Genomic DNA, 26951 nt, shown 5'->3' on the forward strand with positions numbered 1-26951 from the left:
GCTGGTAGGAAGGGGTAACACTTTACAAAGCTGGCTGGAGTTATGACATCACCCTTTATTGCAGGCCTCAGTCTTTGTGACTACCAAGCTGCTATCAACTCTTGGGGCCCTTCTGGACTATCAACTGCTCTTAGGTACCCAAATAGCATTGTCCAGAGAATGCCTTTCTCAGTGTTTGCTTACCAGGAGACTATGGCATTTCCTTTCAGATGTGAACTCAACTACAGTAATCCATGGCTTTGTCACCTCCAGGCTAGTTTGCTGCAATGTTTTCTGCTCAAATTGATTGTAGAGGCTACACGTTTGCTCCAGTTGGTTCAAATGTCAACAGTCTGTTTTTGAGGGAAGAAGGATATTTCAACAAACACACATTAAGTCATTGCTCCATGCTGTATTACACTGACTCTATCCATTTCCAAGCACACACTTTGGCATGGCTCCATGCTTCACTACATTGACTGTATCCAATTCCAAGCACAGATTGTGTCATTGCTCTGTGCAGTATTATGCTGACTGTATCCAGTGCCAAGCACATACTATAGCATTGCTCCATGCTATTCTATGCTGATCTTATCCACATCCAGGTATCCATTACAGCAATGCTCTGTGCTGTTCTACGCTAACTGTATCCAGTTCCAAGCACACATTACATCAGTGCTCCATGTCATTCTATGCTGACTGTATCCAATTCCAAGCACATATTACAGAAATGCTCCATGCTATTCTATGCTGACCGTATCCAATTCCAAGTACACATTACCTCATTGCTCCATGCTGTTCCTTGCTGACTATATCCAATTCCCAGCACATATTATGTTATTGCTCCATGCTGTTCCACGCTGATTGTATTGAATTCCATCCACATATTTTGTCATTACTTTGTTCTGTACTACTCTGACTACTCAGTTCCAAGCACACATTATGTTAGTGCTCCATACTGTTCTATGCTGACTGTATTCAAATCCAAATACGCTTTACATCATTGTTCCATGCTGTTGTGTGCTGACTATATAGCCAGTTCTAAGCTAACATGATGACGTTGTTCCATGCTGTGCTACACTGAGTGTATCCAGTTCCAAGACACATGACATCTTTGCTGTACACTACTATGATGACTATCCTGTTCCAGCACTGCCTCCGGATCCTGACTGTAATCTATAAAACTCTGGGGTAACCTTTTCCTTCTGCAAGCCAAGACAATTGCTCTCAATGGGAATTGTGTGTGATGGTCTCCAGAGTACCCACCCATCCTCTGACTTACAGGACATCCCTTATAGGGTGCCTACGTTCCACCAACTGTGTCCGAGAGCTGGTAAAAGCATTTTATCAGATAAAAAGTAAAGTTCCAGGCATTAATCATGTAAACACTGATGCAGTGACACACATACAATTTTATAGTATGAATAAAGCTCTGTGGGATACTAGCTCTTAAATATTTATTGTCTCCCTTTTTTCATACCAGTGTCCTTTGTTCTCTTGAAATACAGGTGGTCACTTGGTCTCTGGGTGAGATACTTGGGAGCTGTGCAGGATGATCTCAAGGAGCCTCTCAGCTGTGGAATTCCCTATCAGCAGAGACAGGGTAAGCCAAAGCATTGCTATCTTTGTGGCTCAATGTTAGACCTATTTCTTCAGCTACATGAGGATGGGAAGAATTAACCAGCCCATGTTTCTCCTAGAAACAAACCTTAAGTATAATTATCGCCTAAACAAGTTGTATAAATAAGGGAAAGGTGCAAAATATGACCACCTGAAACTGAAATGCTGCTGTTCTTCATGTATATATGAGGGCTGGACACTACAGTGATGGGTGCATTAGAAAGACATAGTGCAGATGGAAAGATAGGTTTGGAATTGCATATCCCACAGGTGTGTTATTGAAAGGATTCTCCTTATGGAACGAATAAGAAGGGCTATTATGAATTGCAGAATAGGATGCTTTATAGAATATAAAAACTGCAAACCACACTTTTCCTGCATGCTGGGTTTTCAGATCATAAGGATATTTGCTCCTAATGAAATAAACCATTCTTAAATGTAGCACCTTGTTCCTATTAATCTGAATGTATTTACTTTACATTTTTTAAACATGATTTTGATAAAGTCTTGGTGTGCAGGGCTCTCTTTTGTGTGTTCTTCTTTGTGTCTGCACTGAGTATTTCTTTCACTATACAATATCTGTGGGGTGGACAAAAACTATTATAGTTCCGACTAGTTCTTTTCACTATATTTTTTCTTCTTTTACTAAATCAGACAATTGTTCAGCACCTTATTTTATGGTCAAAGTATTGTTCTTATAACAGTATCTTTCTTTTATCAGATATTTTGTAAAGAGCATTTTATGATGTATGTGTAGGGTCAAATCTGGCTTTTTAAAGTGAAAGCCACTCAAAAAGTTGGCACTAACCTATATACCATACAGTTGCAATAATTGAAACACAAGGTCAGTCTGGTATCAGGCGAGATGTGTGCCTAGGTGTGAATGGAGGTTTGGGTTACACGTAGGAAATAAACATATCTATAGGCATAATTTGCTCTATGAGGAGTATTGGATGGTATGCACAGAAATATACTGCATGAGATATTTCAAGCAGGATACTCTTATCCTGAGTTTTAGGCAAGTTGCACCAGCTTTTCCCCAAGTCATGATCCTTCTCACTGCTAAGAGCTCTTATTCAGTTAGTACTTGTGGGCTTGACGCTAGAAATATAGTACACAGAATATGGAAAATGAAACCATCATTAATCTACCCCATTGCAGCAAGAGTACAAAGAAAATGTAGTCAAATAGTTTCCCAAATATAAAATTATTTTTGGAACTGATAGGAATTATGCATGAGGTTTTTATAGGGGATTTTTGCAGCAATACACAAGTCATAAAAAGCTAAATCTTTTGTCAGGATCAGAGAGATGGTGAGAGCAAAGGCAGTAAAGGGGAGTCTTATGAGACCAAAAATAGTTTTTCATTGAAACAAGCAAAACATGATTCTGTATCCAAGAACAGTGTAGTGAGTAAAGCCACCATCATCAAGTTATAAAATGAATATCACATTGCAAGATGAGTTCTGCTGTCTTGTTGCCTTGAGTATATTTCTTCCAATAAAGGAAAATGTTCAGGCTTCTTGCAGCCAGACTTCTAGGTATGAAAATTTATCAACCCTCCAGCTAGTATATTAAGAAATATGAAAGACCAAAAGGCTGTCTAAGGTCAAGTACAATATCCTTAGCCAAAATATGATGCAGAGTTTCTCCCATTCCTAGTGCACTGACGTACCTTGGTCCCTCCTATTCTCTATCTTGGACACATGGTAGTCTAGTCTCCTGTGGGCTGTAATACTTTGGTCTAATTTCGGTTGTTGGTTTTGGTATGTAGGTGCTCGGCGGTGTTGGTAGCCTGTGATATATAAGAGATCAGTGTTTCCCAAACGTGGGACGCCGCTTGTGGAGGGAAAGCCCCTGGCGGGCCGAGGGACGTACTGGCCGCCGCTTCCAGCAGCTCCCATTGGCCTGGAGCGGCGAACCGCGGCCAGTGGGAGCCGCGATCAGCCGGACCTGCGGACGAGGCAGGTAGAGAAACCGGCCTGGCCCGCCAGGGGCTTTCCCTACACAAGCGGCGTCTCAAGTTTGGGAAACCCTGGTCTAGATGATCTGGTGCTCCCTTCTGGCCTTAAACCCTATGATTCTCTGAGTTCTGATGGAGTGTTGCATTTTGTGTGGAAAGCATCATAAAAGCATTTAACATTAGTTGCCTTCTCCCCCTTGCTTTAATTGAATAGGTGGAAAGATAATAAGAGAGGACATTTACCTCCAAATTGATGTGCAATGCATTTTAAGAGAGAAATTCTTCTCTGTGCAGAAAGCCATCAAAATGGGTGTTGCATAGGCTTTGTGCTAGCTTTGTGACCAGGGGTGAATTTTACCTTATGTATAAATGCGGTCTGCTACTGCACACTTATTATTTTTGTGTGTGTATATGCCTGAGCGATTCTCACTCCTGAGCTGGTCACATAGGATCTGGATAAATCAGGACATGAATTCTTTATCAGATTTGAGTTGTATAATATATATGCATCTATAACACCAGTATGTAATGCAAGTGTATATATAAAGTCTACAAACATATTATATAGAGTTTTTATTAAAATCTATCATTTATATATTTCTATAATGGTAGATCTTTTTCTCAACTGCTTGTGAGCCCCAGGATATGCCATATCCATTCATTTGTGCAGGGCTACACTCTGATGAAACACTGATAAAAATGAAAATGCTGCTAAGAAATGTGGGCCCCCAGGATAGTGGGAAGCAGCCATTTCAGAGGCTAATACACTTTTTTATCTAATAAATTGACTTCTCCTTTTCCTTTTTTTAAAAAAGAGATCTTCTGTAAAACACCAACAAAGAACATAAAATCTGTGTACACACAGTGCATTGCAGAGAATGCCAAAAGGTAAAACTTTATGTAACTGGGATGGAATATTAGATATTTAAGATGTAGGGAAATAATTCAAATAAAAGTCCTATTTCGTATTATACATACTAAGGTTGTCCACTGTGCTCGACAATGCTCCTTGTTTTAAAAAAAAAAAAAAAACCACCACAGAAATTCCACCTTACTTTTAAAATCATAGACATGAGAAACAGGAAAGACCTGTTAGGTCTCTGACACACTGAATCCAGATCTTATGTCTTTGATGGTTACTGGGAGGGTGCTCAGCTTTTCTTAGGATGTGGCTCTTCAAGATATTCCACCACAGAATGAAAACTTCTCCAGCACTTCAAAAGCTTAGAAAAATCTTTGACACAAATTGTAAGTGAAGTGAGTTAACCATTCTTTGTAATATGGCATTAAAATTTTAAAAACATTATCAACACACAATTAAGGGGTAAAACACTCTATCACATATTTTTCACTACTACTGTTGATGCTACAGATCCCCACATAAAGTACTTTTTCAGGATGTAGTCCTGTAGGTGCTGAGTGCCCTCAGCTTCCATAGACACTGATGTTACTTTTCAAAATGGGTTCTTCCCACTGAAAAGGATATTAATAACTGCTAGTGTTGCATTCTTCAGATTTAGCTAGGCTCTTGTTTTCATTGGCCATTTATAGGTTTTAATAAAGGATAACAGAGAATTTTCCTAGTTGTATGATCAGAGAGACTAAAAAAGCAGAATTTTACTTGAACTACCTACAATTCCATGGCCATCATAATCATTTTTCTGTTTGTTTAGACATTTAAACTTTCCCTTATTCCTACAAGGACTTTTCTCGTACCCAAGATTGAACAGACAATAACATATTAACAAATGGTAAATGTTTCTCTTTATAGAAATAACAATAAATTAGGAGAGTAAAAGGTTTTATTTCTTTGTCATTTTTCAGTGTGTTTTTTATTTAAGAGGCAGTCAGTTTTAGATCTTTCTTTTCATTAAGTAGAAAGCAATTTCACTGGTAAATGCTTCTTTTTACTTATAGCAAAAATAGTGGTGCTGGTTGAGCAAAAGTAAATGAATTATTATTACTTATTATTTGTCTTGGAAGAGCAAGAAGTTGGTAAGGAAGACTTCCTTTTACTTTACTGCAATATTTTTCTATCAGTTTTGTGGAAAGAAAGACTAAATACCAAGGAAATAAATGTTTTTGGTAGAATTTTATGGCAAATAAACAACAGAAAATAATGCTCTCGCCTCATTGCCATCACAAGTGCACTTCTTGGTAAATAGAAAATGCAATGGGTTGAAGTTTGATCCTGCTGGGGATAGACCATATGCAAAACTTAAACAATACATGCTGTTTGTAACATGATGGCTGTTATTGCTTGCTGAGAAGTTGATTTATTTTCAGATACCTTCGCGTTCCTCTGCTTTTGTCTGATCTGACTACTTTACAAGTATGTGTACAAAGTCAGGCTTAAAAATTACAGGTTGTGTAATACAGAAAATGGAACAATTGCCTTCGCTTAGTCAAAATTGTTTTTCTTCAGTCATCATGTGGTACCTTATTTTTAAAAAAAGATGGAGTGTTGAATGACGGGTTCTGGGCTTGTGCTTAATCATTTTCTCCTACAAGAGCAAGGAAATACAGGACTTTTTATTTCATGTTATTAGCTGGGCTATCACTGGGCTGCTGTATGATTATAGGTCTTTTCCCTTTGCCTCATCAGTTTATGTCATAATGGAAATAACATGGTAGTGCTGAAGGAAGCAACCAGTCATACGGATGGGATGGAATGGTAGTGAAATACTGTAGGAAGAAACTATTCAGACATCCTGCCCCACTTAGCAGATACCGTCTTTATTCTGCAGCACATTAGGGTTGAGGGGGGAACAAAGAGAGAGAGAGAGAGCGCATTATTATTCCTTTGCAGCACAGCAGTGTATGCACAAATTTGAATAATGTTAGAAGGAAGACAATATTTTGTATTAAATATATAACCTGATCCTGCAAACTGTTACTCACACACGCAAGCTACTGAAGTCAATGGGAATCCTTGCATGAGTGAACGTGCAAGGTCGTCATCGTCTTATTTTTATTACTTATTATTTGTATTTTTGTAGCATGTAAGAGTCCCATTAATGGGCCACAACCCCACTGGTAGGCACCATATTTTATTAATGGTATGTCGTAAAAATGGCTTCCTCCAAAATGCGATCTTCCTGGTGTAGAAATTGCGGAAGGAATTAAATCTGGGGAAGGTTTTAGGTCTATGGAATACACAGTTTTTGCAGGTTTAGGAAGTCACTTCACCCATGGCACTCTTAAAATATGTTGTAATGACTACTTTGTCTGGTATCCTGTATTCAGAAAAAAGGGATAACCACAAGAAAGGCCACCCAGACCTCCAGCACGGCCTTCACCTGGGTCCCAATTCAAGAAGGTATTTAAAGACATGCTTACGTCCATTAGTGGGTGCTCGTATGAGGATTTAGCCAGACAGCCAGAGTAAATTAATACTTTAAAATCTAAATTCAAACAAGAGGTTGAGAGGCAGAGACTTACATACTTGAAATGTTTAGTCCCGTGTAGCTCATAATAATTAGGTAATTGCCTTGACTGGAGCCTGAAAAAAATGTGGGTGGAGTGCTTAAGGGTCGAAGCCTATATAGCCTCTGTATTCCATTACTAATGTCCTGAGCCAAGTCACAGGTTTGACTCCAGCTGTAGCTGGGTAGTGACTAAAAGTTGTGAGCATTTGTTGGCTGTTTGGTGGCATGTGAGAAAGCTACAAATGATTTTGGAGAGTGAGGATCTTTTGGAGAGAGAGGACTAAGAAAAAGATTGCCTTGGCAGAGATAAATCTCCAGTTCCAGGAAATCATTAAGGCCCAGGGAAGAAGGAAGGAAAGGAACTGGCAAGTCCTTGGAGGAGATGGAAATGAAAAAGAGTTGGCAGAAGCAAGGTAAGGGACTGGTAATTCTTTGGAAGAGTCAGAAGCAGTCTGGTTGTAGTTCTAAGATACAGGTCATATATAGGTGCTGGAATTGGGAATGCAGGGGGTGCGGCAGCACCTCTGGCTTGAAGTGGTTTCCATCATATACAAGGTTTACAGTTTGGTCAGTGGCTCTTGGCACCCCACTATACAAATTGTTCCAGCACCACTGGGTTCAGAAAATAGGCAATAAACTTGGAATTTAATGGTTCCTGGACTGATTAATGCACCCAAGAGACTTCACCTCCTAAATAAGTATCTAGCAAAAGCCCTTCAACAAGGGATGATTTTTGAAGCCGTTTTTATAACATATTTGATTCTGAACTGGCAAGAGGTGAAATTAAGACTGTACAGTATGTTTATTTTTCCTGACAGTTGCTATAACAATAGATTTGAACTATTAATACAGATACCAGTAGCTATATGGTTGTGTAAAGCAGCACTATAGGAATAACCACATATTATTTGTATGGGACTGTAAATATGTTCTAGTGCACACATATTTACTAGCATCTAGTGGTCTGTAAATGTTTGTTGTTCTGCTGACTTTCAGGAATTTAGCAGCCTCAAGGGTCCAAACGTTGGCAGCAGATTTTTTTTTCTTGTGACTGTGCAGTTGTATAGAAGAGGCTCAGCATGAAAGTGTATGGGAAAACCAGAGTAATAATGTGGTGCTATGGAAATTCAAGGGAAGGGAGTGGAAAAGAAATGGAAGTGGGGAGAGAGGATACCTGGCAGGGGCTTGGGAAAAGTAATAATCAAGACTAGTGTCACCACGTGCTACTCTTGTGCTGTGTTGAATCTGAAAATCAAAAGAATAAGTTGTTTGGCGATAGACCATCCAAAGAATCTAAAAAGCAGGCAAGAAATATCCCAAACCAAATTGAGATGTGACACAAAAGTGCACTTCATTCATTTATTATCATCTTTAAAGTGTCCAACTGCAAAACAGGAGTCAATTCTAAATAGACAACAAAAGAGAGATCTGCCAGTTCAAACACACATTATCAAAGCATTTTGCTAGCAGCACAATATAAAATTTCCAGGCTTTTTGCAATTTTTTAAAGAACAGGTATCCAGTACTCCTGCTTAGTTGCCTAAACTGCCATTTGCATTGTATCTTCTGGTGCTAAACTCCTCTGACTGATTTGAACAACTCCTTGTAGTCCCTCAAGCTGACCTTTTGCCCTCTGGGTCGCCTGATACAGCCGTATTATAGAACCAAAATATTGTTTTCCTTCACCTCGTTTTAATTATTCCCTAGTTTTTCATCAGTGTCTCAAAAAGAGAGAAAAGTTTGAGGTGAAATGGTCAGGTGTCTTCACACCTCTCAATTTTACTATTTTGCTGTTTCTTACAGGACTGCAATAACAAAGGTATGGCTAATGAGGCCTCCCCAATTGTTGGTCACATGGGCAACCTGTCCCTCTCTTTTACCCTTCACCTTTTATAGCTTTGCCATTTCCATGCTGAAATCTCTTTTGCAGATAGGCTCTAAATTCTCTTCCCATTAACTGGTGCTTCAGCTGTTACCTACCTCTGAACATCCTGACTCTTAAATCTCAGCAGTACTGTTGCTCTAATGTGGTATGTTTGTGTTTGATTTTCTTGCTTTTAATAGAGACAGATTTGATACAATAGAATGTGGAAACTCTAACTCAAGTGAACTAGAGGTAGGTCAAACTAAACCTTGGATCAGAACACACTGGGACTTTGGGAGTGTTCCAAAGTTAAACCTTGATCTGGATTTTGTAAATGAGCCCATCTTTATGATGGGCCAAACGAAAACCCTAGATCCAAACAACTGGGAAAATTCCCCTTGTTCAAAATCCAGATCTGTTCCAGATGACTGGAAAAGGGCAAATATAGTGCCAGTCTATAAAAAGGGAAATAAGGACAACCTGGGGAACTACAGATCAGTCAGCTTAACTTCTGTACCTGGAAAGATAGTGGAGCAAATAATTAAGCAATCAGTTTGCAAACATCTAGAACAGTGTTTCCCAAATTTGGGACGCCACTTGTGTAGGGAAAGCCCCTGGCGTGCCAGGCCGGTTTGTTTACCTGCCGCGTCTGCAGGTCCGGCCGATCGCGGCTCCCACTGGCCGCGGTTCGCTGCTCCAGGCCAATGGGAGCTGCTGGAAGTTTGGGAAAAAACTGATCTAGAAGATAATAAGGTGATAAGTAACAGTCAGTATGGATTTGTCAAGAACAAATTGTGTCAATCCAATCTGATAGCTTTCTTTGACAGGGTAACAAGCCTTGTGGATGGGGGGAAGCGGTAGATGTGGTATATCTTGACTTTAGTAAAACTTTTGATACTGTCTCACATGATCTTCTCGTAAACAAACTAGGGAAATGCAACCTAGATGGAGCTACCATGACGTGGGTGCAAAACTGGTTGGAAAACGGTTCCCAGAGAGTAGTTATCAGTGGTTCACAGTCATGCTGGAAGGGCATAACAAGTGGGGTCTGGCAGGTATCAGTTCTGGGTCCGGTTCTGTTCAGTAGCTTCATTAATGATTTAGATCAGGGGTGGGAAAACTATGGCCTGCCGTCAGGGCTTTGGATCCAGCCCGCAGGATTGCCACCCCCGTGGCACCGCAGGGCTAAGGCAGGCTCCCTGCCAGCCCTGGCCCTGCACTGCTCCCAGAAGTGGCTGGCACCACGTCCCTGCAGCCCCTGGGGGAGGGGGGCACCGCCCCCACAGCTCCCATTGGCTGGGAACGGGGAACCGCGGTGAATGGGAGCTTTGTGGGAGGTACCCACAGGCGAGGGCAGCGCGCGGAGCCCTCTGCCCCACCTCTCCCAGGGGCCGCAGGGACGTGGTGCTGGCTGCTTCCGGAAATGGCGCGGGGCCAGGGCAGGCACGGAGCCTGCCTAAGCCCCGCAGTGCCACGGGTGTGGCAATCCCACTGCGTGCTGCTACCACCCCAGAGGCACTCAAGGTAAGAGGCGCCGGTCCGGAGCCCGCACCCCAAACCCCTCCTGCACCCCGCACCCCAACCCCCTGCCTTGAGCCCCCTTCTGCGCTCCGCAACCCGCACCTCTCCTGCATCCCAATCCCCTGCCCTGAACCCCATGCCACACCCTGCACCCCTCCTGCAACTCAATCCCTTGCCTTGAGCCCCAACCCCCTGCCCTGGGTCCCCTCATACACCCCGCACCCCTCCTGTGCCCCAATCCCTGTCCCTGAGCCCCTTCCTGCACACCGCACCCCTCCTGCACCCCCCCCCCCCGCCCCAGCCCTACATTCATGGCCCTGCATGCAATTTCCCCACCCAGATGTGGCCCTCAGGCCAAAAATTTTGCCCACCCTGATTTAGATAGTTGTATAGAGTATTCTTATAAAGTTTGTGGACGATACCAAGCTGGGAGGGGTTGCAAGAGCTTTGGAGGATATGATTAAAATTCAAAATGATCTGGACAACCTGGAGAAATGGTCTGAAGTAAATAGGATGAAATTCAATAAGGACAAATGCAAAGTACTCCATTTAGGAAGGAACAATCAGTTGCACACATACAAAATGGGAAATGACTGCCTAGGAAGGAGTACTGCAGAAGGGGATCATAGTGGACCATGAGCTAAATATGAGTCAACAGTGTAACACCGTTTCAAAAAAAGCAAACATCATTCTGGGATGTATTAGCAAGAATGTTGTAAGTAAGACACGAGAAGTAATTCTTCCTCTCTACTCTATGCTGATTAAGCCTCAACTGGAATATTCTGTCCAATTCTGTGTGCCACATTTCAGGAAAGATGTGGATAAATTAGAAAAAGTCCAGAGAAGAGCAACAAAAATGATTAAAGGTCTAGAACATATGATCTATGAGGGAAGATTGAAAAAATTGCGTTTGGTTAGTCTGGAGAAGAGAAGACCGAGAGGGGACATGATAACAGTTTTCAAGTACATAAAAGGTCGTTACAAGGAGGAGGGAGAAAAATTGTTCTTCTTAACCTCTCAGGATAGGACAAGAAGCAATGGGTTTAAATTGCAGCAAGGAAGGTTTAGGTTGGACTTTAGGAAAAACTTCCTAACTGTCAGGGTGGTTAAGCAATGGAATGAATTGCCTAGGCAGGTTGTGGAATCTCTATCATTGGAGATTTTTAAGAGCAGGTTAGACAAACACCTGTCAGCAGGGCCGGCTCTAGGCACCAGCAAAACAAGCTGGTGCTTGGGGCAGCACATTTTTAGGGGCGGCATGGCTGGCGCCAGAATGCCGCCCCTAAAAATGTGCCCCGGCCACCCTAGCTCACCTCCGCTACTGCTGCCACGGCGCGCGAAACAGCTGAATCGCGCGCCGCGGCGGCTTGTGGTCTCCCCCTCCCTCCCAGGCTCTCAAACCTGGGAGAGAGGGGGAGATCCCGAGCGGCCGTTTTGCGCGCTGCTGCTCCCCCTCCCTCCCAGGCTTCCAAGCCTGGGAGGGAGGGGGAGCAGCGGCGCCTGCGCCGCGGCCACTCAGAGTCTCCCCCTCCATCCCTCCCAGGCTCTCAAACCTGGGGGGGAGACTCCGAGTGGCCGCAGCGCGGGCACCGCTTCTCTCCTCCCCCCCCTCCCTCCAAGGCTTGAGAGCCTGGGGGGAGGAGGCAGGGCTGGGGATTTGGGGAAGAGGCAGAGTTGAGGCGGGGCTGGGGCTGGGGTAATTAAAGAACCGGGGGTGGCCAAAATTGTTTTTGCTTTGGGCGGCAAAAATCCTAGAGCCAGGATTGGTCTAGATCAGGGATCAGCAACCTTTGGCACACGGCTTACCAGGGTAAGCACCCTGGTGGGCCGGGCCGGTTTGTTTACCTGCCACCTCCGCAGGTTTGGCTGATCGCGGCTCCCACTGGCCGCGGTTCGCCGCTCCAGGCCAATGGGGGCTGCGGGAAGCGGCGGCCAGCACATCCCCTCAGCCCGCGCTGCTTTCCGCAGCCCCCATTGGCCTGGGATGGTGAACCGCGGCCAGTGGGAGCCGCGATCAGCCAAACCTGCGGACACGGCAGGTAAACAAACCGGCCTGGCCTGCCAGGGTGCTTACCCTGGTGGGCCACGTGCCAAAGGTTGCCGATCCCTGATCTAGATAATACTTAGTCCTGCCATGAATGCAGGGGACTGGACTAGATGACCTCTCGAGGTCTCTTCCAATCCTATGATTCTGTGTTTTGACTTGAGCCTGTCTCTAAAAGAAACAGATTAGCACCACTGGCTTCAGTGGGAGATGAACTGACATGTCTCTGAGTACAAAATTTGGCCCATTGAGTACATTTGTTGGAATTATCAAACAGTTGCACATTCAAACAAATGCTCTGAGTGTGCTTTTTATTTGAATGTTCTCTCACTAATATAGGAGTGTTTATGCATTTATTTGAATGTATAATCCTTGAAATTAAGTGCAGCTGTGTTTATTTCAAATGTGTGATGCTCCAGATATAGCTTTGCTTGTGTATGCCTATATCTGAGCATTGCTTGTGTACATATACATCCAAGCATTGCTTCTCAGTGCATTGTTAAAAAGTTAATAGAGTAGAGCATACAGCATCTTCAGATGTGCATAATTTTATTTTTAATCAACATTTATTTTAAAATCCCCAAGCACCGCTCTTAAGGGAGGACTAAAGTCCATGCCATGTTTGAAGTGTAAGAAAAGTTTTTTTGGTTATTGAAGTGTAACCCTTTAGTCAGTGTGTATGTGTCCCCCTCTGTGTTTATTCCACAGAGGATTTGAGTGTCATACACCCTCCAACAACATTGGTGCGTCAGCATTGCTCACACAATAGAAGTAATAATACCCTTAAATTTATGGACAGGCTCCCATATGGGTAAAGAAGAAATATAAATCCAGAAAACACTGACTGAGCATGCCCTAAAAAGTTAATCACTAACTCTTAGGAGAGTTTGGCTCACATACAGGCAGGTTTTGCTGCTGAAAACATAGGTGCTGTCTACACTAGGAAAATGTTAAACAAATTTCCCACCATTTCTAACAGTGATTCAGTTCCAACAGTGTTAACAACACAGGGAGCCCATCACAGACAGGTCCCTAGCTATCACAATTTTAAGTACCATGTCATCTTACCCTGCATTGGCAGCTGGAGACCCAGTGTTAACACCTGTGGTCAATTTTTGAAAAATGCCCCTAATATAGGCTGGGCTGTATAGTCTGGAAGTTCTTACACTTGGAAAATAGACTCCTATCTGTTGTGGTATCTTTCATTTTTACATTTGTACCACACCTTCCATCCCAAAGGAGCCCTTATTTTACAAACCATAGCTTTGATCCTGCCAGGGCTCTGCTTCGACAGACCCTTGTGCCCATGTGGAGTCCCATTGATTTCGGTGCAGGTGCAAATGTCTGCTTCTGCATTACATTTTGCAGGATCCTGGCCTATATATATAGGAATTATTTCACCAACAGCATCCATGAAATGCAGCCACTTCTGGAGGTGTTGCAGTTTAGCTTTATAGAAAAACTACACAACAGTTCAGGTGGGAAGTAAAGAAGAATACCATATCCAACTGAAACCACAAGAGGAAGTAAGAAAGTCCGGATATAAATGCCCAAATTGGCGGTCAGGACACTGAAGTGTAATATTTCTATTCTTGCAAAAAATAAAAATAAAAAAATTCAAACAAGATCTTTAATAGACACAAATGTTCAGAACTCAGATATTGTTGTTCTTCCGAAAGATACCAGGTCTAGTGCAGAGTCAGACCTGCCTGGGGTATTGTTTCAGTAGTGATGGCAGGTCTACACCTAAACATTAGATTGACCTGTGAAACTTTTTTTTTTTTTTTTTGGGTGCCCTGTGTGACGTAGCCCCCAGTAGATACAGCTAGGGCCATGGAAGAATTCTTCTGGCTACTGCCTCTTGAAGAGATGGATTAACTACATTGACAGAAAAACCCCTTCCATCAGGGTACATTATGGTGCTACAGTGTCACTGTAGCCGCTGTCATGTAGACATATCCTTTGAGGGAGGAATGTCTACTACAGTAATGCTTCACCAATATCATTTCTTTGCAATGCAATTTTTAGGGTGCACATAAGATTTGATAATTAACCTTACAGGGTTTTCTCAACCACTCTTGTTGCTTTTCCATCTCCGTTCAGCAGCTGTGCTCTGCCAGTTGTTAAGCACTCCATATATGTGGTTACTATTCTGAGGATTTAGAGGCTTGAGCTCCATCTATTTCTCTTTGTTTATGTTAAAGAGGAAATGTAGCCCTAGATAAAAAAGGCAGACAGGCTGAGCACCTGGGAAAGTGCAAAGTATAATGATTTCCTAGAACTAAAACCTTTTTGTGTTTTCAAATGGAAAACAGTACATCATTTCCTAATACAATAAGCACAAGATTTTTCACTGGTTTTAGAAAACACACACATGGCTTGTGTACCAGAATTAAATAGTAGTGCAGGATTTTGATCAGTGACAGATGGTTGGGCTGCTCCAGCACAGCTGGCCTTACATGATATAACACCTTGAGCAAGCCCCAGTTCTGCACTTATCCCTTGATTTTTATCTCAATCCGTGAAAAATTTCCTTTGGTATCTCTGCTTAAATTTGCTTAATCGGAGAATAGAAGTGGGCTGGTAAATGGAGTAAAGAATACAGATATGACATTCATGATGTATTTTAAAAGCATTCAAAGTTTCTGTGTGGGGTGGGACTGCACGTAGGCATAGGAATGAGTTTCTACAGAAGTAGAGTGAAACACTGACCCGTATCTTGTAATGTAGTATATAACTCAAAGGACAGGTTTGCTTTCAATGTGGTTCGTAAAAGGAAGCCTGGGAGTAAAGCTGATACAAGTGTGAAGACACAAACAACATGGCTATGTCATGTTTTACTGATACATTAGAAACAAGAGGATAACCAAGTACAGGGTAGGCCCATTACTCAATGAGGGGGCAAAGAAAATAACAGAAAATGTAGAAAAGGCTGAAGCGATATATGATTTTTTTGTTTGTTTTCACCCAAAAGGCTAGTAGCAATTGGATGTCTAACATAGTGAACGCCAGTAAAAATGAGGTAGAATCTGAGCCTAAAATAAGGAAAGAACAAGTTAAAAATTACTTAGACAAGTTAGATGTCTGCAAGTCAAAAGGGCCTGCTGACATGTACCCTAGAATACTCAAGGAGCTGACTGGGCAGATCTCTGAGCCATTAGCAATTATCTTCAAAAACTCATGGAAGGCAGGAGAGATTCCAGAAGCCTGGAAGAGAGCAAATAAAGTGCCCGTCTATAAAAAGGGGAAGACGGCAACCCAGAGACTTAACTTCTGTACCCGGAAAGATAATGGAGCAAATAATCAAGAAATCAATTTGCAAACATCTAGTAGATAATAAGGTGATAAGTAAGGCTGAGAATCTCTCACTGAGGTCACAGAAGTCACGGATTCCGTGACTTTCCAGGACCTCTGTGACTTCTGCAGCCGGCAGGTGTGACGGAACCCAGGGCTGCCCGAGCAGCTTGGGTGGCCCCGGGGCCAGCTGCACCACCCCCACCCGGCAGTGGCGGCGGTTCCTGGACACCCTCCCCACCAGCAGCAGCCCTGGCGGTCCCAGGCCTCCCCTCGCCAGGAGTGGCAGCAGCGGTCCCGGGCTGCCCTCCCACCCCCAGCACCAGCGGGCATCCAGGAGCCTCCCCCCAGCACCAGCAGGTGTCCAGGACCCTCCCCCCAGCACCAGCAGGCGACCCAGAGGCCTCCCCCCAGCACCAGCAGATGCCACGGAACCCCCAGCACCAGTAGGCACCCCAGAGCCCCCCATCCACAGCAGCAGCTGTGCCCCCGGAACTCCCCCCGAGCACCCAAGATTTAGTCGGGGTATATAGTACAGGTCATGGACAGGTCACGGGCCACAAATTTTTGTTTATTGCCTGTGACTTGTCTGTGACTTTTACTAAAAATACCCATGACTAAATCTTAGCCTTAGTGATAAGTTATAGTGAACATGGATTTGTCAAGAACAAATCATGTCAAACCAATCTAATAGCTTTCTTTGACAGGGTAACAAAGAGATGGGGGGGAAGCAGTAGACATGGTATATCTTGACTTTAGTAAGCTTGTGATACCATCTTGCAGGACCGTCTCATAAACAAACTGGGGAAATGCAGCCTAGATGGAGCTTCTGTAAGGTGGGTCATAACTGGTTGAAAAATAGTTCCCAGAGAATAGTTATCAGTAGTTCACAGTCAAGCTGGAGGAGCATATCGAGTGGGGTCCCACAGGGATTGGTCTTGGTTCTATTTCTGTTCAATGTCTTCATCAGTGATTCAGATAATAGCATAGAGAGTACATGTATAAAGTTTGTGGACAATACCAAGCTGGGAGGCGTTGCAAGTGCTTTGGAGTATAGAATTAAAACTCAAAATGATCTAGACAAACTGGAGAAGTAAATAGGATGAAATTCAATAAGGACAAATGCAAAGTACTCCACTTAGGAAGGAACAATCAATTTCACACATTCAAAATGGGAAATGACTGCCTAGGAAGTAGTACTGTGGAAAGGAATCTGGGGGTCATAGTGGATCACAAGCTAAATATGAGTCAACAGTAGAACACTGTTGCAAAAAAAGCAAACATCATTCTGGGATGTATCAATAGGAGTGTTGTGAGCAAGACACAAGAAGTAATTCTTCCACTGTACTCTGTACTGATAAGGCCTCAACTGGAGTATTGTGTCCAGTTCTGGGTGCCACATTTCAGGAAAGATGTGGACAAATTGGAGAAAGTCCAGAGAGGAGCAACAAAAATGATTAAAGGTCTAGAAAATATGACCTATGAGGGAAGATTGAAAAAACTGGGTTTGTTTAGTCTGGAGAAGAGAAGACAGAGGGAGGACATGATAACAGTTTTCAAGTACATAAAATGTTGTTAGAAGGAGGAGGGTAAAAAATTGTTCTCCTTAACCTCCAAGGATAGGACAGGAAGCAATGGGCTTAAATTGCAGCAAGGGAGATTTAGGTTGGACATTAGGAAAAGCTTCCTGTCAGGTTAGGTGAGCACAAATTGCCTAGGGAGGTTGTGGAATTTCTGTCATTGAAGGTGTTTAAGAACAGGTTACACAAACATCTGTTATGAATCGGCTAGTTATTACTTAGTCCTGCCTTGAGTGCAGAGGACTGGACTAGATGATCTGCTGAGGTCTCTTTCAGTTCTACACATCTAATATTCTATGATCTGAAGCATGGCCATGCAGTGTAACGTCTGACAGTGGTACTGGCATAGCTAGATTTCATATTATCCTATCTTCATATAGCTTACAAATAGAAGTATGTTGTGTCTATAGGGAAATAAAACCCCCTTGGAATGCTCTGAAGTGATTCCCAACGTCTGATTTTAAGAAACATGTACAGCTGAGGTGAGGACAAACTGCTGGTTGAGAATCAGGGCAGGGAATGTTTCATTGACACAAAGATAGAAGCTGCTGCTGTGACTGTTCATAGATGTCTGTTTCTGGTGAAAGACTGAGAGAAATTCAGTTAGATAAGAAACTGACTGGATCCCTTAACTATTGCCTGTGAACATTTTGGATGGCGAGAATTAAAACAAGTCATTTTTTTTAAAGTCATCCTGTTTTTCCACATCAGGAATGAACAGATTGTTTGAAGAGGTACAACCTATAAGCGAGTGGGCGTAGTTATGCCATGAGTATTAAAGATGGATTTGATAAAAATGTATTCTTCTTCCCCTCAGGGATTGAAGGTTGTCTACAAGGGCACAGACATTATTTACTGGCTGGGAATGAATGCAGCATTTAGGGAATTTGAGCTGTCTTGTGACATATGCCATTCCTGGACAAATGACCCATCCAAAGAAACGGTTCATCTGCCAAGGAACTTTACAGATTAGCAGCAGTGACTGAGTGAATGTACAACCGGTACACAAGCTAAGTACTGGCAAAAAACTTGAGTTTTCATAAGAGACACAAGCAGAAGGTGGCCCCAGTGTAAGCGGAAACATAGATTATGAGAAATGGACTAGTTTAGAGAGAGCCTAATAATATGAAGAGTGAAGAATCTTCATATTATTAGGTAAATGACCAAGGTATGATGAACATTTAACAAACTGCTCATTTAAAGACTGTGTACGAGCTGGCAGTACACACAAGGTGGTTTGGTTTTGCTTTTCTTCACTGATGGTTTGCTATCAAATAATGTTCTGAATTATATTGTAACAGTGGGATTTTCAAAAGCATGTAGTTTTGGTTTAACTCTGTGTCCACTGAAGTAATGGTAAAACTTCAATTGATTTCAATGATGTAGTGTTAGGTCAGTGTTGAGTGTTTTGAGAATCCCATCCTAAGTGACTTCAGAGCAGTTATTAAAGTAAAATATTAAGTGAAAAAGAGCTACTGCAAAACAATAGGGTCTCTGGAAATAGGAGAATACCATTTCCTTTGGAGGAAAAGGGTGTGGCAATATGAATTACAATACTTTTGATGGTGGTGTGTAGGCTTCTTGCTTTGGTGCAGGTTTTACTACACTTAGGGCTTTTCTGACTAATCTAGCCACTTAAAAGTTCAGACTGGTTGTGCTGTTACATAATTCACTCAGAGTTACACCATTTACTTCTCCTGAACTGCCTGGGTAGTTAGGAATCCAAATTAATAGGACCCCTCCCAGCTTAGGTTTGCCCCAAGAGTATCTATCAACTGTCAGCCTCCCACCTCCACTAACCTTCCCCTACAGTGAAAAGTATCACAATAATATACTAAACAAAATGGATTTTATTAACAAACCACTCAATAGGTTTAACACAACAAAGACATGAAGCCTGAACCCAAACCTCAAAACAAGAGTGGACAACAAGTATATAAAGCCCATAAACACAATACTGTATCCATGCAGGAACCAAGGTGAACACACCAGACGGACCAAGAACCCTGAACTCTCTGACCAGGAACCATCAACAGGAACCTAGAGCCACTGCTCAGGAACTCGCCGTCAGGAACAGCTCCGCCAACGACAGGATCAGGAACGATGGTAAGTCACACGGGTCTTCTCCTTCTCTGACCTTCTTCAGTACTAACAGAGCTACCCCGACTTTCCCTGAGTCCTGTAGTACTAACCAGCTAGCCTTGCTTTCCCCTGATGAGACTAGGGTTGCCAATTTTGGTTGGACGTGTTTAATCACATGACATAATCTTTAATTAAAGATTAATCTTTAATACCGGGAGACTCCAGGCCAATCCTGGAGGGTTGGCAACCCTAGATGAGACGTAGATACAGGCTCCCCTAGGATATAGATTTTCACACTGATTACTTGTCCTTTCCCACTCTTTCTGGTTACTGGGCAGACTTGTCAGCAGTATCCAGTCAGATTACAATATCTGTTACTTACACAACCGCCTAAAGAATTTCAGACAAAGCTGTGACTGTCCAATCAGGGACAAGTACTTGGAAAAAGGTGCTAAATTGGACCTAAGGGACAACAAGTAGCCTGTCCAAGATGAAGAACAGAGGAGGGTGAGAATACCCAAAATGGCGATTTGCTGTTTACAGTGCTGTGTAATATTAAACACCAGAACATTCCAACTGCAGGCAATTTTTACTCTCCAAGAAGTTTATTCTCAATCCCAACTTGGTGGTGGGTGTGGTCCTTCATATGTATCCACCAGTTACTCATGGCACTGCCATCGTTACTAGTCACTACTTCTACCTAAGCAATTATCTTTGATTGGATAAAGAGGGGGCTCTTTAAATAAAGTGGCCTAATGGGAGCAGCTCTTGCAGGTAGGATTATGGAAGCTTTATGTGTGATGTGTATGAGTAGGGGATCCATGTAGTTCCTTGCAAGGAGACTGGTTTGAGAGCTCATGCATCCTCAGCTAATGTGGAGGAGCAGTTCTGGCCCAATGCCATGTAGAGGAGGAGGTGGCTGTGTGTGTGTGTATTTCTTGTAGAGTATGTATAAGCCACACAGGAAAAGACACACTGTTTTTTAAAGTAGTAGATTCCTGCAGAAGTGGAGTCCAGTTGAAGAGACACAGATGGGATTTGGGGGCAAAGGAGCTGCAGAACTGGCAAGACTGGAGCAGGACAAAAAGTAACAAGTGGCAAGATTCAGGAGTTGGATGTACTATAAATGTAAGTCTGTTTATTGGGAATGGGGTGTATGTGTGAAAACAGAGAGAACAAAAAAACGGAGAGATGAGACACAAAGGGACAGAAGGAGATGCAGGGAAAAAATTTCAAAAGTTGGTTTCTCCAAAGGGTCAGAGAATTCCCCATTACAAGTCTAATTTTCCACACAGTTTTGTGGGTGAATGCTTCCTGACACGTCCCTGCCCGCTTCTTGCCCTCTTCCACCTCCATGTTGTCTAGGTGGCTGCAGCACTCACCTTGAGCAGCATTTCTAATGCCTCAGAGTGGAACTTTTGTGTATTACTCTCCAGGCCCTGCAAGACCAATAGGATTCTTCCCTGTCTGAATGAAGCAATGGGGAATTTGAGCTCCAATTTTTATTTCTGAGCCAGGGCTCCTATCTTTGAGTCATGCTTCAACAAACACTCAATTAAAAGAAAAAAAGATAGCTGATGGAATCTATCCTATCACAGCATAGTAGAAAATAGCACAGGGAATGTTTACTGAGTACAGCTCCTCCTCTGTAGTACTAGGAGCATGTGGGAGATTTGTGAGCCAGTTTGGCCTATAGCAAATCAAAACTGAAATCAGAGGTTAAACTTCTGCATTTTTATCATCAGCTGCTATAAACTTGCCTAGCCTCACAAAAAGTAACTAAATAGAGTACACAAAGGAAGAAGCTTCTCTGGAGGCAGATATGCCCAAGGGTAATATTTTTGGCATTATTCTTTCCAAATGAGAAGTCAGAATTGCTTTTATTAAATACTCACAGCTCATGGCTGTGATCTAAAAAAAAAAAAAAATTCACATTTATTTTCCTGAATACAGAGGTAATCAGAATTCAGTCAAGTGGGATGACTCTGTGAGTCCTGACATCAAAGGGCAGTACTGTTTGATTGATATCAGTCAGATGGCAATATTGTTTGAAGAAATGTAGTCAGAAGACTGGCAATTTAAAGGCTGTAAAAAGTTACAGGAGATGTGAGTGCAGTGTTCCATACTGATTTCCAGTGTACAAGACTATGTATTAGAGAATTGGCAGTAACATGGCAATCTTGTCTCTCAGACACATACATCCTTTCAAAGGACAGAGAGGAAGAAAATCTAGCTCATAGTTTCCAGGCAAGCTATTCAGTGAGGCATTAAAAGTACTGTAGTAAATAATTTTTTCATTGTTTATGTTATAGGCTACGTAAGATTGGGTTGCACATTTTGGTTAAAAATTTATAGCACATACTACTACTGAACGTTAATAAGCAATGCAGAAGTTTTTTCCTTGGTACAGGTTTATTTGAAGAAATGTATTGATTGAAGTTCCTGCATATAGAGAATTTTAGAACAACAACTCCATTACAACTTTCTGACAAATATCAAGAATTGGCTCTATAGATAAGTAATTTTTCTTCTGTTTCCAACCTAGGAGGCTTTTTAAAGTATAAATAATGGTACCCTGTCTCTTAAGTATAAATAGTTCTTCTGCTTAATATGTTACGTCTCAGTAACAGCGCTGTTCTGCATAATCATTATTCCCTACAGGTTTAAAAACAATGCCAAAAACAAACAAACAAAAACCTACCTAATGGATTAGAACCCTCTAAGCAGAGCAGGGAAACAGAAATTGGTACAATTTACTTTAAAACATTTTTACTTCTGGCAAAATGGACCAATATTCCATCAAAAAGATGAGAAAAGTAAAAAAAAAAAAAAAAGTAAGTGGTACAAATAAGACATTATTATAAGAAGTTGGCAGAGTAGCTGAGGAATAATGGAAGATAGAAAGACATAGGATGTGGGGGAAAAGAGTAAATGGTTATTTTAGAAAAATTGGTTGATACAGCTTGAGGTAGGAATGCAAAACTGAATTGTAGGTTGTAAACATTGATGTTCAGTGTACTGATTTGGGAGGCAAAAGAATAGAAATTACTGAAGGAATTCAAATTACATGGTGTTCCTGCTACTTAAATAAGGGAGATACCTAATAAGAGCACAGTGCTGAGGTAGTTTAACAAAAAGCCTTGATTAATAAGCATCAGTCGTCTTCACTTGATATTTCATCTTTCTAATTATATGTATTTGAGACCAGCATGTAACCTTCCACTTTAGCTGTGGACTGCTCAGATGTACAGTAGATTGTTAATTCAAACCGAGCCACAAACAAATTTTGTTTTAGTTGTGTGTGTATATATTGCTAGAAGAATACTTCCTAAAGATTGTACAGTAGCTTCCTGCAGTCTTGGTTTGAGAAATTTATCCAGTCTTAAAAAAATTGTCTCATGCTTTTATATGTCAGTTTCACAACATTTATGGAAATTTCATTTATGTTACTGTAAGTAGGGTTGAGTGAAATGGTTTGGATAAAATAAGAATTGATCGATGTTTTCATCCTAAACTGAAAGTGAACCCTTTTGTGAGATTCAAAGAAGTTCAGATAACTTTAAAATATTGTTTATTAATATTAATAATAATAATACCTAGCTCTTACATTTAGCTAACCACCCAAAATTTGAGTATTTAATTTGATCCTACTTCTAATGTTTTTGAAATTCACTATTTATAAAGTGCAATATCTTGATGGAATATAGCCTTGTAGGGCCTGATCCTGTAAAATATGAATGACTTTGGGAAGTGCCGAACATCCTTAACTCCCGTTGGCTTTGATGAGTTTTGAAGACACTGAGTAATTCACAAGATGGGGCATGTTTTGTTCTTATTCAGATATGCTCTTCATTAGGGAACATGAGGACAACAAGGTGGTCCAATGGTTGGGCACTGAACTAGAAGTCCTTTATATTCCTTGGACAAATCATTTTAACTGCTCTGTATTTCAGTTTCTCTCACCAGTGATCAGGAAGAGGGAAAGCATTATATAAATACTACTATTTGTTGTTCAAGACAGCTGCACATTTACCTGCCCAGATCTGGAAGTCAGAATTTGAACTACAAAGAGATTTTAGTGGAAATTACTGCAGTTTCAGACAGATTACTGAAGCACAGTCTGAAGTGGAAGTGAGAGGGGGCATTTTAACAACATTTAAAAGCTTTCTAGAAGTTTGTATGATTTTCTGTGGGAGTTTAGGGCATTCATATGTTCCCTCTCCCCAGATAACACTGGTCTACAATTTTTGAGAAGTCGTCTGCTTCAGAGATAAAATGTGCTATTTATTATGTATTTTGATGTGCTGAATTCAAATATGACAATTAAAACAACTGATTGGCTACTGTTTCTAAGATATTTAAGTTTTTACTTTTTATGTCTATGTATATTGTGTAGATAGTAGAGTTTTAATCATAAATTGTAAACCTAGGTCTTTTCATGTGTTTATGGTTGCTTTACATCAGGATCAGCAACGTTTGGCACGCGGCTTGCCAGGGTAAGCACCCTGGCAGGCCGGGCCAGTTTTATTTACCTGCTGACGCGGCAGGTTCGGCCGATCGTGGCCCGCACTGGCCGCGGTTGGCCAATGGGGGCGGCGGGAAGCGGCGCAGGCGAGCGATGTGCTGGCCGCGGCTTCTCGCCGCCCCCATTGGCCCGGGACGGCGAACCGCGGCCAGTGGGGGCCGCAATCGGCCGAACCGGCTGCGTCAGCAGGTAAATAAACTGGCCCAGCCCGCCAGGGTGCTTACCCTGGCGAGCCGCATGCCAAACGTTGCCGACCCCTGCTTTACATGATAATATTTCACCTGTCCTGTTTATGTAACACTTTAAAAATCAGCAAAGCGGCTATATAAATAAAATTTATTATGAAACAAAAGGCAAAAAACTATTATGTACATAGTTTAGTCCTATTCAGTGTCTACTCGGCGCTTCTTGGCTTGTCGCTTGTATTCATTAAATGGAACATCTCTTGTCACTGTCCAGCAATAGTCTGCGAGCATTGATGGGCTCCATTTGCCCTGATAGCGTTTCTCCATTGTTGCAATGTCCTGGTGAAATCACTCGCCGGGCTCGTCAGCACTGCTCCGCAGTTCGGTGGAAAAAAATCTAGATGAGAGTGCAAAAAATGTATCTTTAGTGACATGTTGCAGCCAAGGCTTTTGTATGCCTTGAGGAGGTTTTCCACCAACGACCTGTAGTTGTCTGCCTTGTTGTTTCCGAGAAAATTTATTGCCACTAACTGGAAGGCTTTCCATGCCATCTTTTCCTTGCCATTCAGTGCATGGTCAAATGCATCATCTCGAAGAAGTTCACGAATCTGGGGACCAACAAAGACACCTTCCTTTATTTTAGCTTCATTTAACCTTGGACATTTTCCACGGAGGTACTTGAAAGCTGCTTGTGTTTTGTCAATGGCCTTGACAAAATTCTTCATCAGACCCAGCTTGATGTGTAAGGGTGGTAACAAAATCTTCCTTGATTCAACAAGTGGTGGATGCTGAACACTTTTCCTCCCAGGCTCCAATGACTGTCAGAGTGGCCAATCTTTCTTGATGTAGTGGGAATCTCTTGCATGACTATCCCATTCGCAGAGAAAACAGCGTACTTTGTGTATCCAGTCTGCAGACCAAGCAAGAGAGCAACAACCTTCAAATCGCCACAAAGCTGCCACTGATGTTGGTCATAGTTTATGCACCTCAAAAGTTGTTTCATGTTGTCATAGGTTTCCTTCATATGGACTGCCTGACCAACTGGAATTGATGGCAAAACATTGCCATTATGCAGTAAAACAGCTTTAAGACTCATCTTCGATGAATCAATGAACAGTCTCCACTCATCTGGATAGTGAACGATGTTGAGGGCTGCCATCACACCATCGATGTTGTTGCAGGCTACAAGAGCACCTTCTATGAAGAAGAATGGGACAAGATCCTTTTGACGGTCACGGAACATGGAAACCCTAACATCACCTGCCAGGAGATTCCACTGCTGTAGTCTGGAGCCCAACAGCTCTGCCTTACTCTTGGGTAGTTCCAAATCCCTGACAAGATCATTCAGTTCACCTTGTGTTATGAGGTGTGGTTCAGAGGAGGAGGATGGGAGAAAATGTGGGTCCTGTGACATTGATGGTTCAGGACCAGAAGTTTCATCCTCTTCCTCTTCCTCATCTGACTCAAGTGAGAATGATTCTGGTGCATCAGGAACCGGCAGTCCTTCTCCATGGGGTACTGGGCGTATAGCTGATGGAATGTTTGGATAATGCACGGTCCACTTTTTCTTCTTTGACACATCTTTCCCAACTGGAGGCACCATGCAGAAGTAATAATTGCTGGTATGATCTGTTGGCTCTCTCCAAATCATTGGCACTGCAAAAGGCATAGATTTCCTTTTCCTGTTCAACCACTGGCGAAGATTTGTTGCACAAGTGTTGCAGCATATGTGTGGGGCCCACCTCTTGTCCTGATCTCCAATTTTGCAGCCAAAATAAAGGTGATAGGCTTTCTTAACCATAGTGGTTATACTGCACTTTTGTGATGCAAAAGTCACTTCACCACAAACATAGTAGAAGTTATCTGCACTGTTCACACAAGTACGAGGCATCTCCGCTCACTTTGGCTAAACAGAAATGTGTCCCTTTGCAAAATCAAACACTGACAAATAAAAGAGCACGACACTGTATGATTTCTAGAGCTGATATAGGGCAATTTGTTCTGCAGAGTGATGTAAGCTTTGTTATGATTGCATCATCCATGACTTCTAGGAATAACATGATGCAATTCATATCATGTATGACACAATACCAGCTTCAGATTGCATCATTCATTGTTTTGCCTAAAAAGCAAGTACTGTCCAAACCCAGTCATAGATTTATTCATAGATCCAGTCAAAGATGTATTTTAGTCATTTCTGGTTTAAATTGAGATCCCTTCCCTTTATAACTCACTTATCCTCCGCCATTCCCAAGTCCAGGGTCGTATATACTGACCCAATAGCATATCTTGAAAACTAGAGCCAATCAACAATTTTAAGCATCATTTTCGTTCTCAGTGACCCAGAATTAGTAAAGTTTGACTACATTTATTTCAGAAGCATTTTGGCTGTAGAGCAGTGATTAGTGAGCTTTGTTGCCAGATTTCCATTTTGGAGTTGTAGAAAAACTTTTCAGATAAAAATGAGATATTTCAAACTGGGAAAGTTCAAACATTTGTGCATCTTGAATATTTATAAAACATTATAAGATCTGCTTGACCTTTGCTTATATTTACATGCTTATCTTAGCAGGACTCTGCGAGTATGTATGACTGTATCCAGGAGGAGCCACTGGCCCACCTGCATGCTGGACAGTGATAAAGTGCTGGGCCCATGCAAAAGTCTGAGTCACAATCCTGACTCCAATGAAATCCATGGGAGTTTTGCTATTGACTTCAGTGGGGTCAGGATTTTGGCCTCGGGAAGGATAAAGTGGGCTTAAACTCATTTTAAGATTGCTGTAGAATAAATGCAGGATGCTCTTTTTTCAATCTTGACTGTATTATACTCAATGGACCAGATTTAGATGACCTGCTGTTTGGCCCCC

The 26951-nt window shown here is 42.1% G+C and overlaps 1 long non-coding RNA gene across 1 annotated transcript; it reads left to right on the forward strand.

Moving 5' to 3' along the window:
• The first annotated feature begins 385 nt into the window (after window positions 1-385).
• LOC122172196 (uncharacterized) lies at window positions 386-22255 on the forward strand. Its single transcript, XR_010589705.1, has 5 exons — window positions 386-1312; window positions 1488-1582; window positions 19264-19398; window positions 20366-20502; window positions 21785-22255. It is a non-coding gene; the product is annotated as an uncharacterized LOC122172196 (long non-coding RNA).
• Window positions 22256-26951: the final 4696 nt, after the last annotated feature.

This window comes from Chrysemys picta, chromosome 8 (genome assembly GCF_011386835.1).
Source record: "Chrysemys picta bellii isolate R12L10 chromosome 8, ASM1138683v2, whole genome shotgun sequence".
Taxonomy (NCBI): Eukaryota; Metazoa; Chordata; order Testudines; family Emydidae; genus Chrysemys; species Chrysemys picta.